Source organism: Rhinolophus hipposideros, assembly GCF_964194185.1.
Source record: "Rhinolophus hipposideros genome assembly, chromosome: 18".
Lineage (NCBI taxonomy): Eukaryota > Metazoa > Chordata > Mammalia > Chiroptera > Rhinolophidae > Rhinolophus > Rhinolophus hipposideros.
The window spans coordinates 32,704,138-32,721,174 of NC_138064.1; the positions used below are offsets into that span (position 1 = coordinate 32,704,138).

The 17,037-nt window shown below is 36.6% G+C and overlaps 1 protein-coding gene across 4 annotated transcripts in view; it reads right to left on the reverse strand.

The window, feature by feature from the left end:
• Nucleotides 1-17,037, reverse strand: part of GNGT1 (G protein subunit gamma transducin 1) — a 267,022-nt gene that overhangs the window by 245,453 nt on the left and 4,532 nt on the right. For 2 of the 4 annotated variants that reach the window (XM_081079676.1, XM_081079674.1), the window contains exon 2: nt 15,881-15,989. The gene's annotated coding sequence lies outside the window, so the exon portion shown is untranslated. The remainder of the gene's footprint in view (nt 1-15,880; nt 15,990-17,037) is intronic. The other 2 variants (XM_081079677.1, XM_081079675.1) reach the window with 1 other exon arrangement.

Consider the following 17,037-nt stretch of genomic DNA (forward strand, 5'->3'; position numbering starts at 1 on the left):
GATGTAGTTTTGAAATCCTTGTACAAATTCTTTGATAGCCCTTCCTTCAAGTGGCACACTTTTGTTTTCCTCCTCTTGAGTGTGGGCTGGATTTAGTGACTCACTTCTGAGGAATAGTGTGTGATAGAGTGATGTACAAGATTAAGACACAAAAGACATTTTGGCTTTCTCTTTTGTCTCTCTTCTTGGATTACGCTCTCTAGAAGAAGCAGCTGCCATGTCATGAGGACACTCAAGGAGCTCTGTAGAAAGGTCCATGTGGTGAGAGGCTGGGGCATCCAGTCAACAACTATGTGAGCGAGCCATCATGGAAACAGATTCTCCAACCCCACCCAAGCCTTCAGTGACTGTGGTGCCATCTGATATCTGGAGTGCAACCCTGTGAGAAACTGAACCAGAACCACCCAGCTTAGCCATTCCCAGATTCCAATCTCTCAGAAACTGTGTGAGATAATAAAGGTTTGTTGTTTGAAGCTGCTAAATTTGGGGGTAATTTTTTGCACAATAATAGAAAACAGCAGAGCTGAACTGCCTCTATCATTAATCCCAGATGCACAAAGCAGAATATGGAAAAGGCTCAAGAAAATCACCATAGTGTTGCAGGTAAGACTTACTGATGTTTTCTGACATCTTCCCCCAACAGAGACAGCCTTACCCTTAGCTGATCGTAGACCTGACCTTTAACTCCATGGGATTAACAGAAGAACAACTACAAAGACAACAATTTTGGCTAATGGAGAAATAAATTAAAACTTCTCCTCAAGCCCTCTGCTCTTTACTATGCCTCAAAGATGAATCAGAATCAGCTGAAATAATACTCTACTGCCAAGAAAGAAAAGGTACTTCACTGAATTTCTAAGGGGGGGAGGGAGGTAACCATTGGTTAACAAGTCTAGCACAGAGAGGTGTGGCTCCATTTATACAATTCCCATGGAGCCTAGGTGGTGACAAGCCGGGGGCTACTGCCACAGAGTAGGGTCACACACTCTTCACTCTTTCTACTACTCTTTTTCTCTTCTATTCACAAGTCTAAGAGAAGTCCAGAACAAGTTTTCCCACAAAGCAAAAAAAAACACAAAACAACCAAATTAAAACAACAACAAAAATCTCTAAGTGTTTCTTTTTCTCTCCTCCCACTCTTCTCCCTCCTGAAAACTAGACCTGGACTCTTATGCCACCAGAAGAATATGTAGAGTGGACTACTTAGCACAGTTTCATTCTAGACAATGGAGGCAAATATGCATTTCTGATTTCTTCTTCTCCTTCTTCTTCTCCTTCTCCTTCTCCTTCTCCTTTTCTTTTCTTCTCCTCTTCCTCCCCCTTCTTCTTCTTCCTGTTTTTTTTTTCTTCCTCTTCTTCCCTCTTTCATTGTGTTTCTCTCTGATTCAGTTTTCTCAAACACAAGCATAAGTGTTGCCATCAGAGGTAAGATACCAGATTCCAAGCGGGGGTTTTTAGGGGGAAGTAGACTACTATGTGTAGGGAAAAAGAGCTATTCATGAAGCCCAGCCAACCTTCACAAGATCAAAACCCAGCCAAGAATGAAATATCACTTTGCCTTCTTCATACTTCTTTGTGCATACATATGTTTCTGGGGCTTTCAGGAAAGGAAGCAGAAGTAGGGTTCAGAAATTAGTTGGTCCTAATTGACCACTCTTTTGAGTCAATTTTTATATACAATTATTAAGTGAAATGTGGGAATTATTTGCTTGCATTAATCGGGGGATCAAGTTAAGAAATGAATACAATTACAATATCATCAGCCTAGACTATCTGATTGTCAAATTGTCAGTCTGGCTAATGTTCTATGTAATGTGAGGAAATGCAGTATTATTCCAAGCAGGAATGGGGCACTACCATAGCAGGCAAATTTTCGTAGTGTCAAGTTCAAATGAAAATAGCAATTTAACATTCTTTGTCCTGATTTTGTAGTTTCTGTACCCAAATCCCATTAATTGAGGAGGCGTTTTGCTTGAATATGAACTGTGGGACTGGATCATAGCTGATAAACTGTGAAATAATTTAACCACTTAGTGAAAGAAGAATAAAAAAAGACCCAAGAGTTATCACGGTCATGACAACTTAACAAAATCTTCTGTTTGGTATAAAAATAACTTTAAAAAGCAAAACTCTAGTCAATCTAAAGAAGTGAATATTACATATTAAAAGTATGTATTGAATGTCTGGTATATACCAAATTCATTATATGATGATCTCATTTAATTTTCATTAAAAATGCCTGTGAGGGCAGCACTTTTATCATTCCTATTTTATAGATAAGAAAACCGAGGCTTAGAGAATTCAAATCTGTTGGTGATAATCATCCAAAGAGTCAGGAGGCAAGTCTAGGTAGGCGGACCCCAGAATATTCATTCCTAACCACCTCACTCTAGTATCTCTAACAGGAAAGAACCCTGAAATACTGAAGTACTATTAAGTGCCACCAGCAAATTCTGCTAAAGGATTAGGAGATTCCACTCACAGTGGAATACTTCAGACCTGATGATTTCAAAGGAGAGAAATGAAGAATATTTATTTACTATGTCTTTTCCTAGCTACCAGCCTGGTAATATTATAATGTAATTGTCTGTCTGCCTGTCTCTCTTCCTGTCCCTTATTCTAACATCATGGATTATGGGAACTTCAATCCTTTCTGACTCAAAGCTGGGTATCCAGGAGATATTCTTTGCGTGGCTCAAAATTGCCACTTTCTTCCATATTCAAAACACAGTCTCAGGCCATTGTCATTGCCCCGACCAACAGTTCCCAGCATCCTAGAGGACATCTATATGCTGCACCCATCATCGTTGCCCAGTGAAGCTTTGTAAAATGCTCTACTCTACCTGCATCACTGAACAGACGGTTTTCTTATCCCACTTGAACTGTTCTGGTACTGAATTGGCAAAGATAATATTGCTCCAAGCCCTCAGCTTTGTACAGGAATATCAGCGACATCTGCTGTTTGACTGTATTTTCTCCTTCCTTTAGAACTCTGGCATTGAATCTGAGGAAGCTAGCGAGACATTTTGAGTATCACTTCACCATGACAGAATGAAAGGGTGCTTTCCTCATGTCATAAATGAAATGTCATGAAAATATTCCTTCCCCAGACCTTATGATAATAAGGGAGAGCTGATCAGGGCTGGCTGTCAGCCCCCAGAACAGGTACTTATTTCCTTTCTACCAGGCTCTTAGTTCCTCATGAAAATATCCCTGGTTGGTCCACTAACCTACCCTAAGAACATGACCAGATAAAGATGAAGCTCCAGGAAACAGAGTTAGCACATTATTCCAGCATTCTGGACATATCAGAAACCCATCATCAATTAGCCACAGGGCTGGCTAGTATATTATAACCTATTCAAATGTTTTGTGTGTGTTTTTTTTTAAATGCATGCTCTAGTTTGGGATCAAATAGTGTATGATAATACTGTTAAGTATTTTACTTATGATTAAATTGGAAGTATAGCAATTCTGCATAAATTATAAGTTATATGTTTAGGAAACTTTACAATTTCACTGCACTTTTTAAATGGTATAGAAACTTACAATATTATCAATGTATATGTGTGTCAATTAAACATCATGCCAGTTGAGGACATGTCTAATCAAACTGGCAGCATGATAGGATCATGGTTCAGAAAGAAGCCACTTCTTTATTATGCAAGTAAAAGGTAATATCAGGTATATATTTGCAGGACACGTTTGTGTGGGAAGGGTGTAAAATCACCTTTCTAAAATCAATGCAGGCTCTTTTCTGATATTCCTGGTATGCAAAACTCATCAATGCAAAGAACAAACAATAAGCAGAAGAAATGAAAGGACTTAAGAACCCACCCTCTGCCTTCCAAGACTCTAAATTAAAGAAACCTGGCAGGACAGACTGGGTTGCTCTCTCTGAGGTCTGATGGTAGAAATGAACTCTAAAGTTACCCAAAGAGAATGAACCAGGTGGGAAAATGCAGTTAGGCCTGTTGACAGGAAACCTCAGGTTCACCAGCAACAGGCAAGGGCTTATTATAGCACAATGAGTCTAAGACTGGAAGCCCTTTGGGACCCAACCAGTTCTCTTTGGGAAACACTGGGTGAGCATGTCTGTTATTCTGAATCAGGACCTCTTGGTATTGTGGACACCAGGGGGTGAGCAATGGCATCTCTGTAGAGTGGAGCCAGCATTCTTAGTCTTGCACAAGACCTACTCCCACAGTGCCACTAGGTGTGCCGAGAAGCAACGGCAAGACTCATGGACACCCAGGTAACACTCATTCTGGCATTTAAAAATAAAAGTGAAATTTCACTCTATTAGAACTGAGTAAATCTTGGGGTCCTTTGGAAATTTTAAAGTAAACGGATATAAGAAAACATCTAATGGATTTCCAGCAATTAAGAGCATTTGGAAGCATTAGTTGAATCCCCCAAGTTGATGAAGTGTCTTTTTATTGGCTTTTTGGCTTACCAATATTATGATTCCAGCTGTCTTACTCTTGTTTCTTAGACTCACCTCCCAAATTAACCACCTGTACCTAAGTCCTCTCTCAAATTCTGCTTTGAGCGGAAACACAGACTAAGACAGGTACTTTGAGAAGCAACCGTAGAATAACTAGATTCCAGACAGGGACAAAATCTTGTGCAAGAGCACAAAAGTGAGAGAGAGGATGCTACTAAAGCATCTAAGTAGATTGGCATGGCTCTAATACAGACCTGGGAGGTAGTGCGACGATGAAGAGGGTGCTGGATAGAAATATTTCGTAAGAACTCAGACTAGGAAATTCCAAATAGTGGAGTGATTTATGTAAAGAGCTTGGACTCTACTTTTTAAGACATAATGATTCAGAGAAGATCTTTCAGCCATGAAATGGCATGTTCAAATATATATTTCAGAAAGATAGCTCCCAAAAAGTATGGAAGACAGAGAAAACTGGGGAAATAGACAACCTAACAGACTATGACAATGTCTCAGGTAAGAAAACAAATGAGGCCTTGAACTAAGGTAGTGGCAGTAAAAGTGGAAAGGAGGGTAGATAATTAACAGAATCACCTGGAAAGCAGCATAATGTGATGGGGAATACTGCAAACTAGAGTCAGAGTACCTGGATTTCAATCACTGCCCAAGTGTTGCTTGGGGCAAAGTCTTAAACTTTTTAGGCATGGTTTCCTCAGATGTGCTATGGGGATATTAATATTAAAGTCTAATAGGGGTATTGAGTGTTAATTGAAATAATGTTGAGTTTTTGGGCACAGTGCCTGGCAGATTACCATCCTTATCATCATCATCGTCATCGTTGACCGAATATAGAAAGTTAAAAAAAAAAAAAGGTAATATTTTTATTTTGTCAAAAATAACAACTTTGTTTTTTCAGAATGCTTTTTCACAGCACTACATCACCATAGTAAAATTATTATTGGCCATATCTCCTCCCAGAAAAACTTAAGTGTCATTATTCTAGTTGAGATTATTGTAGATGTAGTTACCTGCCTAAGGTCACACAAGCTGCAAATTACAGGGCTGAAATTTGAAGCATGATCTCTTACAACCAGTCATGTCTTGGTCCACTAACCAGATATAACCCTAGTTACCAGCATGCCCATGTGCAATAGGGTATGAAGAAAGAAGTTTCCTTCATACAGCAACCATTCATCAAGAACCCAGGAAGTCTCCTAGATTTTATAAAAGGCATTGTTTTATCTGTAAGTCATTTTATCTGTTCTGAAGGTAATCACGGCAATGATTGACATGGGGAATTATTGGACATCTAGTTTCTGGTTGGTATCTTGATTAACTCTCTCAGCAACTCAGTGAGATAGACGTGTTCATTATTATTTTCCAAATAAGGAAATCTAGGCTGGGAGAAATTAATCCACTTATCCACAGTCACAGGAGCAAAGGATGAAACTGAGATTTGGACCTTGAGCTGTATGATTCTAAATCTCACACTTTTTCAGAGTTTGAGGTCTTAGAGATGTGGTGTTTCCTGGAGATCACAAATTCTAAAGATGTATTCAGATGAACACAAATCAAAGCAGACTGAGAACTTTGGAAGTGAAGATACCAAAAACTGATGAAAGTAGATTATGAAAATCCAGAGAATAAAGGGAGAAGTTGCTATGGAAGTCAAATGAGGTGGGTCAAATACTGGTTCTTGAAAACACGGTGCAGGGTCTGTTGAAAGCCGGTGGGGTATGTGCAATTAGAAGGAATCAGTAGATAAAGGCAGACAAGTTTGGCAGAAGATTTCATAAGTGGATAGTGGAATTTGAAAGAGGAATTATTTTTTATGGCAGAGTAATAACTTCCTACAGAGTTAGGAATTTCTTGCCATAATACATTTAATCAATGCCTTTTTTTCTGAATTAAATATCCTTATAGATTATACTGCACTGAGTTTCTGCCATTGGGAAACAAGACTGAATGAATTGAAATCTAAAAGCACTAAGTTGGAGAAAAGGATACTATAAGGTCCCATCATTGACTTGGAAATTAACTTAGTAATTTTCTTACAATTTTATACAAAAATAACAGTGTGATGGCATATTGGCTGTGACAGCATTGCAATTGTCTTCCCCCAAACCCCTTCTCTTCATCTACCCTTAGTAACAGAACCCAATTTTATTTGGGTGATAAGGTTACTAGCTAAAAGAATGCATTTTCCATATCTCCTTGTGAAAAGGTATAGCTCAAGTCAATGAGATGTAAGCAGACTTGTGAGACTTCTGAGAAAGTATACGTTGTCTCTGAAGACCCTAAGGATGGCAGAGCAGCAAGATAAAGGGAAACTGGATTTCTGATAATCCTGGAGTCATCGCAACGCCAGCAACTGCCTACCGCTAGACTCCTCTATGAGTGAATTAAAACTTTCCTTGTATGTTAAGCTCCCATAATTTTGGGTTTTCCCATTTTATATGGTTGAATCTGATCTTAACCAATATAGGATTAGTTAGATTAAACCATTATTGACTTAAGTTGTTGTTAAATGCTTGACCATCTTAAATTAAAATTGAAGTAGATAAATAGATGATTCAAATAATTTAAAATTTATCAATGGAGTTTTTTGTAGCTGAATTCAGTCCAAGAGTATCAAATATAATAATTATTTGAAAGCTGATCTTAGAGGAATGAGTCGATTAGGTGATATTAGATAAAAATGGTCTTGAATTTCTTCCATAATTTCAGTATTTCACACACAGAGCGTAAGCAATAAAGATAACAAAGTGTTTGGACTATTTCCATAAATAATTCATGTTCTTATGATAAAAGGAAAATGTTCAAATGCAACAGAAATGCAGGAATTCATTTTAATCTCCAACATTTACTGAAGTATCTATACTTTACCATTAAATTATATTGTGAAAGAAAATGTGCTATTTTGAAGTGTAATATGATTCTTAAATATAAATCTTATGATGATCCACTACACATTAAATTAATAATGAAAAGAAATAGCAGATTGTGGAAGAGTCATGAATATGCTTGCTAAAAATCTCTTCATCAAATTTTGTTATAATTTGGCTATAATTTTTCTGTTTCATCTTTGCAGGGTTCCTCCTCTGACTGAGTAATTCCAGAATGAGAGAAGACATCAGGAGATACTGATCTCAGGATGGAGTTCTTTCAGAGGGAAGGAGAAGAAGGGAAAAAAGCGGCCATGGAACAATACTAAGTGGGGCACCATGCATACTTTAAAAATCATCTTCTTAATTAAGAGAATAAAAAAATAATAATTAATGAGAGGGAATGTAGACAATCAAGCTCGGTCTCTATCAGGGAGAAGAAGAGGGAACTGCAAATAGGAGGTTGCTTTTTGGCTTAAAAAAGGAACAGATCCATTTAAAATGTCACACTAGTCAGAATGTGTCACTTGCATCCTCGTTTTATCTTATTTTGTGTTTTATTACAGAGTAATTTCTCTAACCCCATAACTTCCATCATCACTTATTTACAGAGGAATCCTAAATGTCCATCTCCAGGTCTCACTTCTGCTCTGAATTCTAGATCTGAATGCTGACATCTTCGTATGAATGTGAAATAGTCACAGGGAACCCAAAGACATTAAAAATGAAAAATTACTATTTTCCTCTGCCCCGCTCCCAACTCACATGTTCTCTATCTTGATTAATGTCATCACCTTTACTACCCATTTTTCCCTACACTCTCTCTCTGATCCCCAAATGGACTTACCTCTGCAAAAGTTTCCTTTTATTTATTTCTTCCTTTCCACTGTTTCTGCTAAGGATGTAAATTAGCTACCATCACCCCATCTCTCATTAAAACCATTGGACATCCTTGTAACTGATCTCCATCCTTCCGGTCCCTTTCCCCTTTAACTGAAGACAATTTACTTTCTAAAATCCACATCTCTCCTTGCAAGCCTTCAGTCACAAACTGTCCCTAACCACCTTTATATTTTCACCTCCTGTCATTTATTTCCCACGACCTTATGCTCCAGTGACATGAAGCAATTCACATTTCTTCAAACAAGATATGCACTTGGGGCCTTTATGACTTGCCTGGTATTCTTTTCTCTGCATGAGATGCCCACTTCCCTTCCCTGCTCGGCCTGTTCACAGTACCTGTGTGTGTATATCTGTGGCACCTTCTTTGTGATTCCCAGTCAGAGTAAGTTGTTCTCTCTCCTTCAGTGTGCTCTTAAAGCATCGAGTATACACCTCTATTAAAACACTTATATCTTGTGTGGTACTTAATTGTTCACTTCCCTTCCACCACTAGGCTTTAAATTCTTTCAGAGAAGAGACCATGTTTTATCTATTCTTATATCCTTAAGATATAACTCTCTTATCTTGTACATAGTAGGTGCTTGGTTTTTCTTAATTGATATAAAATATACTGTCATGCTACCCAAATAACGGTTGTTTTTGTTTATTTGTTCGTTTGTTTTATACATTTTTCTTTCTCCCTGGAAAAAAAAATTATCTACTACTTTAGTTTCCTTCTCAAAAGGCAATGACTTGAAATGAGCAGGGAATCAAACCTCGGAGATACTCGTACTATTGCATTTACACAGCACTTTTTAAGTGCAGCACAGTGCTTAATAATCACCCTAATTATTTATTAAAATTTAACTCTCTTTTCCAGTTAATTAAACTTGCACTTGGTAAAGCTATCCCATTTTGGCAGATAAGCAGCTTTTTCTACGCATCCCTATATGTGTTAAAGGCTGACTGGATACAATTTTTACAGCAGTGCAAGTTTTCAAATTTCTCTCCCTACTTAAATACAGGGCAGTATCAATAGAAAGGCTCTCCCGAAGAAACAATGAGACTTTATCTATTGCCTCTAAAGGAGTAAAGCTTAAATAATTTAGAGAGTTGTTATTTTTTTCCCTTTATATATCTACCTGCTTACAGATTAAAAGTACCCTTTAAAAAAAACATAAATATTAAAAGAGTGTATAGCATGGTTTTTGGTCTTCCTAAAGTATTTATACTACTATGAGTCAATGATCTGGATTTTATGCCAACAAAAAAACGCAGAGTCCTTATTCACTTCAGACATGCTTATCTCCAAAATGTACCAATTCCAACACAGCATGTTTCTTTTCTAGGAGACATTTGCCTTCCTCTCTGGTTTTTGGATGCAGGTGCTATTTGGGGAAGACACAAGCAGAGGCAGACACATTTTACAGATATGCAGAGGCTCTGGAACTGCTGATATGATTCTGGAGTTTCAATCACAAAAATATCACACTCCAGTAGGCATCAATTTCCTCACAGCACCACTCTGTAAGGGGCTTCCTCTGAACATCCGATTGGAACGACGCTGAAACTTGATTACAAGTTCTTTTTTCCAAAGAGGGGCTGTCATATTTTTTTTCTTTGTTTAAACATTTTAAAATTATTTAATTATATAATGTTTTAAACATATCAAAGATATACAGAAAATAACTTAGCCTTCTATATACACATCACCTCGATTTGACAAGTGTTAATATTTTGTCACACTTTACTTCAGATTTTCTAAGAAATGAAACTGTATCACTACAGCCTAAGTCTCACGCCCCATCCTTTCTCCCTCTCTCCCTTCTAAATGATAATCCAAACAATAGTAGTCTATCTTATTTATGGATGCACCTAAATGTAATAAAGGGCTTCTTTTAACTAGTGACTTGACAATTACAAAAAGGAATGGATTCATTTAAAATTTGTGAAACTATGCTCTAGAGTTTAGAGAAGGAATTGGCAAATTTTCAGGAAAAGCACGGTAGTAAATATTTCAGGTCTCTGTTACAACTATTCAACTCTGCTTCTGTAGTGCAAAAGCGGCCATCCACAATACACAAATGAATGCACAAGGCTGTATTCCCATATAAGTTTATTTACACAAACAGATGGCAGGCCAGATTTGGCCGACATTCTGTTGTTTTCTGACCTCTGCACTACACAGTCTAGATTGAACTATTTAATTTATTGAAGAGCTACCTGCAACACAATTATATAAAGAATAAGCTATAAATAAATATTCACTGTGGTTCTTATAATAACTTCTCTAGAAGGATAAAAAATTGTCCCCATTATCTGTTCTCCCCTTCTTTTATAATGATATAATTTTTAGTACATGATAGTCTGGAATAAAGATTGATTTTCCCATACTGCTTTGTAGTTTGTGGCCATGTGACTAAATTATGCCAATAATTATAAGTACTAGAGTCACATGACAGCTTCTGTGAACTCCTTAAAAGAAATCTGGCTTTTTCCTTTGCTCTGCATCCTGCTGCTTGAAATGTGGTCACAGTCATTGGCACTCTGGCTTAGCTCATGGGGACTAAACCTCACCCTAGAAATGGGAGAGCGACAAGCTGGAAGGAGCCCAGGTCTTTGGTGACTTGTTAGAACTAGATTCTGTTAGCCATGTTATCCCTCAGATTCCCATCTCAATAAGCTTTTTAAATGAGAGAAATAAGTTTTCATATTATCAACCCATAGCTATTTGGAGTTCTTGCAGCCATACCTAATTCCAACTGATATAACTTTCAGGCCTACTCAGTAAGCAATGGGCAAAACCCTCAGGTTCACTCAGCATCGATATTGCTGTCTGACAGAGTATCCTCCCTCCTCACCCAGATTCTGCCTTGTTCACTTCTCTTCATCATGGAACCTTCTGGAGGATTGATTGTATTTACATACAAAATGTAAAGAAGTATCAATCGTCTCTCTCTAACTGTTCTCCAAAGCATCGATGGAAAATTCTATACAGAGACTTTAACCGTTTTATTTCCCTAATTCTGATTTATACTAATACCTACAACAGATTCCTGCAAATGCTAAAAATTTCAGTGTTCTTTGATCTAAATATCTGTGCCTATGACGTATTACCCTGGATAATGACTCTCGTGAGCTTCCAAGCGTTGTTTCTACACAGACATCACTAAAATGGTTGTTATTTGAGCTGCCATAGTTGCAGCTGGAAGAAAACAGATTCCAGACTGGGTAAAACCTGAAAAGGTTACCCCGATGCAAAACCATGTAATCTATCCTTTGAACTTCTTATCATATGTCCCCCTAGATATAGCAAGGATTTGGAGTGATTCAATTCACATCTGTTTTCATGTAAAGCACTTTTTCTCATCATATCCTAGATGATGACTGGAGGAGGTAAGTTGCAAAGAAAATTACAATCTCATTTGAAATGTTATTTAAAATAAGAGAAAGATAAGAAGATATAATTAATATTTTTAGCATGGCAAAACTGGAGAGAAAAGAACCAGAATGTTAATGTCGCTTATCTTTGGTGAAATTACAGGTGATTTATTTCTTCCCTTTTATTTTCTAAATATTCTACAACAAACATTTATTACTTTTGAAAACAGAAAACATTTATAATTCAAGTCCTGAAAAAACTCAGTTAAATAAAGAAAACACATAGAATGAAAAATATAAGGAAAATCAACATGGCACAGAAATCACGAGCAAACAATAGACCAACAGTTCTCATTTGTCTGCATTAAAGGAAGACAATAAAGATTCAGCTCCTCCAACATGCAAATGATACAGTGTTCAATTTCACTTTGGTTGGTTTTGAAACACCTCTGCAATTAACCTTCTAGTCTCTTCTCTGAGCCTTTGAACCTCAGTTTCATCCTCTGTGAAACTGTACCCATCCCTCTGAGCAGCTGGGAGGACTGAAAATTGATGTGACGGCACCTGGATTTCCATTACTAGTAGATGAATAATCATTTCCTATCATTGTAATAGCAGATGTTCAATCAATGAGTGAAACGCTATGTGAGTGCTCACTGTGAGCTGTGGGAAACAAAGAAGAATGGGAAAGCCTCTCTGTACCCAAGGACATCACAATTGAGTTGGAGGAAGAAGACATATACCAAAATGTTACAATGCAACGTTCTTTATAAGAGAGGAACAAAGTACAATGAAGTCAGAGGCAAATTAAGAAAGGTTTTACACGGCATAGTATTCCAATGTGAAGATGGAAGAATTATTTTGGTAAAAGAAGTGAAAATCCTGAATTCTAGAGTTGGTTGTCCCTGCAACTGTGTGACACAGGACAGGGTGACGAACTTTCTCTGAGTTTCAGATTCATCATTTTTCCAATTAGGACGATTTTCCCAGATGATTTCTAAGATAATTTCTGCTTTTATAACAAAAACTGATACCGTATTTTGTACAAGAATTGATCTAACTTCTTCATAGCTACAGATCAGATAAAGATTGTGTGTGTGTGTGTGTGTGTGTGCTATAAAGCTTAGGATACAAATACAATTATTATCATCCCCATATTTCAACCGAGGAACTGAAGTATAGAGAGATAAAGTAAATTTCCTAAAGTCACACAACTAGGAATCGAAGCCAAGCATTCCCCACCCAGTACCATTTGTGTGAAATATTGAATGGTTTTTAGGATTTTATAAGAAATAACTTTTTTAAAGGAGTACTTTCCAGAATGGAAACTCACCAAGAGCAAAAGCAGAAAAGTAAGTGAGCAAGAGAGCTTTAGGGAGGCCACACATGATCCTGAAAAGAGCAGGTCTTGGAGTAAAATTACAAGAGTTGGAATATTTATTCATTTTGTGACAGTGATAAAATTACTTGAGCTTTAGTTATCTATAAATTAAAGATAATAACACATTCCTTTTAAGATTGAAGTAAAGATCAAATAAAATAATCATGTAAAATACTGAACAGCATCTGGCATATGGTGGGTACCTAATAAATTGAAGCTATTAGTACTAATAGATGAATAGCCTAGTTTGACCTAATATGTCAGAATAAGGTGAGAATTGGACAATAATTGGCTACAAAGGTAGTTAGGATACAAGTTGGGAAAATCTTGAATACCTGGCTAGGAAGTTTGGATTTTTTTCAGTCACTTAAGTTTTCAAGAACAGAATTTTGTATGTCTAAAGCCAATATTAAAACTGTTCAAGGTTTCTGAGCACTAACTTCACTTGGTGGACAGGGGGAGATGATACTGAGGGAGGATCCTGGGCTAAAATATAAAACTGTATGGAAAATAATACACATCCATTTATGAGGACACTGGCTCTGACCTCTCAGTTTACGGGATTGTTGAAGTTTCTAGATAGAAAGACATATTGTTATATTCAGATGTGTCAATTTCTAAAAAGCTGAAAATATAGAAAGGAATTTTTAAATAAGAAATTATTGAACTGCCTTTATTCAATTATCATCCAAAGTTTGATGTCAAATCTATGCCATCTCATTCTGAGCAAATGAGGATGTGTCCAGCAAAGAAAGAGAAAGGGAAAAAAAAAGTGAACTAAATAAGTAAGTCTGAATTCAATCCAGTTCACACTTGTAAGTTAAGATGAATGTGGAGTCAGGCAATTTTACCAATAAATAAATATTCAACACATTTATTGAATAAGGGCTATATGCCTTACACTTTGCTAAGAACTTCACCTACTTTATTTCAATTAATCCCACAATGAAGTATTTCAAATACGTATATTTTAATACTCATAGCTATGTATTTTATTGTCACCACTTTTCAAATGAGGAAACAGACTCAGAGACATTAAGTGTTTGCCAAAGTACACAGAGATGTTAAATGACTTGAACCAGGATTGAAAACCAATCTTTGTGGCTCCATTGCTTAGTACAAACTAAATAAAGCCAGTCACTACCACTTCTACCCAAATGTTGACCACCACCGCCATCATCACAACCACTATCACAACCACTGTCACCATTATGACTCCCACAACCACCTCTTACAATATTAGTATCACTATCATGACTATCACCACCACCACAGCCAACTACAAATATCAACACTATCACCACCATCACTACCACCACCACCAGGACAACCATCACACCAGCAACATCAGCACAACAATCACACCACTAGTACCACCACCACAACCCTCTCCATCACCACGATCATCTCCACCCCCACCATAGGACCACCATCACCACCAGCACCACAACCACCATCACCACCACCACTATGATCACCACCAGTACCATTACTAATAACAAGTACCTCCACCACTGACACTCCCTTCTGCCTCTAAAGAAGTTTACTTTCTTTTAACCAAGTATCCTTCCAGGAAAAATACCTGATGTCCATAAAAATTCAGAAATAAATTTATTTCCCAACTTCCCCCTGCACGAAAGACACATACTCATCAACAACGTTCCCCTCCCCGGACAATTGTCCTCAATACTTCTACTACAGATAATGACTAAGATATTTTTGAGGTTAAAAAGACCAGAATTAGTCCTGTTTTCCATGGTCATGCAGTAATGTTTTTAATAGACAAAGAATATTTCTACAATTTAAAAGAATAATGTTTATAAGATGAAGTGTATATTTGAGGGGAATGATTCTAAAGCCTTGAAATATAAAGGATGAGCCATAATCCAGCATCATGGGCCTAAGAACTTGTTAGAAATGCAGAGTCTCAGGCCTCACCCCTGATTTGATAAATCAGAATCTGCATTATAACAAGAAACGCAGGTGATCTGAGACACCTCAAAATTTAAGAAGCACTGCTCTAAATCCCTTAAATCTATCATTTTGCATATAACAGTGGATGATTTTTGTTTGTCTGTATTTTTTGAAGAGCTCGACTCAGACACATAACAAATATAACATTTCCTTTTAAATAAAAGTATAAAACTGTTTTCAGAAAGCTGAGAATCTAGCTGGTTCATCATTTAGCAATGAAAATGAAAACAGGTATTCTTTCTAAGAAAGGGAAAAGCAGGCTGCAATAGTAGAAGAAATTTTGAATATATGGGAAAAGGATGTTAGAAAAGGGTTAAACAACAAGGTAAAATAGGAACAGATATTTGAAAGAAACAATAACAGGGAAAACATAGAACAGGAATAAAGAGGATACAGGAGAGTGCTGCCCCCCTTTGAAGTAGAGAAGGGAAAGCTGGTAAAAGCTGACACTAAGTGGCAGAGGCTGTTAATGAGTTCTGAAGACATGTTTTTCATCACCACCAGCACCATATATATATACATATATATATATACACACATATATACATATATATATATATGTGTATATATATATATATATATACACGTGTATATATAAATCTGTAATCAATATAGTACTCTGTAGTCAATATCTGAGGACCATGGTAACAAGGGTAGTTTAAGAATCACCCCATGGATGAAATACCGATTTCTCATAATTCCGTCCTCTCTTTTAATCCTTGTTCCTACTCATGATCTTTCCCTTTATGTAGAAAAACTCCTCCCTCTTTTCAGTATCCACCTTTGAAACAGGTGTGCACACTCATCTCATCTTCCTCCTTGAGGAACATATACAATTAAAATTAATTTCCAATGTATTTATAGATGCCCACCATGGGCCTATTCTTCTGTCATTTAGAATCATAGGATTTTTAAGAAATTAAAGAAGCCTACCTGAAGTACAGCAGTCCGTCTGATTTCACATCCCTTACAAACTGGGGTCTCTGTTCTCTCCTTGTGTCTCCTCCTGCCAGGCAAGATTGGGACCGGTTGACTCCAAATTCTATAAAAACATTTTCATACATGTAAGGCCTCAATTTTAGGAACTGGGTCAAAAGTTTCTCTTCGTATTTTTATTTTACCTTAAAAATATCTTTTCTTAGTATTTTATACTGATTCTATTTTCTTTTCTACCTTTTAAATGCCCCAGTCATGTAAATTATCATCAAAATGACATTTTTGCTTTAACTCTGAACTGGAAACAATGTTATAAATGTTTAAACACAATATCTAAAGAAAAGCTGTGTAGACAATCTATTCTACTGTTACGTGATTTCATTCATGTATATTTACCATGAAACGTAAAATGTCACCTCTCATTTTGTACTAAAAAGGGATAATTCTATTTCTAGGGCATGTAAAGCTCTGTTGTTTCTAACACTTAACCCACCCACACCAGAGTCTGTTAGTGCCAGAGTATCAGATTTCAGAGAGACGATAACTAGTAAAAACAAATCTCTTCCCAGGCAGAATTAATCCCCTCTCTTCTGAGCTCCCAGGGCACGAGAACACACTTCTGTTGCAGATCTTTGAATTATTATTAATTGTTTAAATGGTTTGACTCCTCCATCAGACTGTACTGTGCCCGGGAGGCAAAAATCCACTGTAATTCAGATGGCTAGGTGTTCAGTTTTTGGTTAGTTGAAACAGAAATTGTTTTTTGAAAGATTTTTTTGGGGGGCTGTCATTTAAAAATATGTCAATCTGTACAGAATTGCCAATGAAAATAATCTTATGCCTCACTAATTATAATCTATAAATATATGTGGGGCATAATTACTGAATCAAGGCCAGTCAAGTATATATTACTGTATATATATAATTATTATATATTATAATATATGTATTAATAAATGTTTATATATTATATAAGTATAATACATATATGTATTAGAATCTGCCTGTTTTAGAATCTGGACTCCTTTGTCGAATCATTTAACTCATTAAGCATCTGTCTCTGCATCTGTAAAACTGGAATAATAATTGTACCTACTTCATAGAGTTAAAATGAGATAATACATTAAAGTGCTTAATATAATGCCTAGGTTATA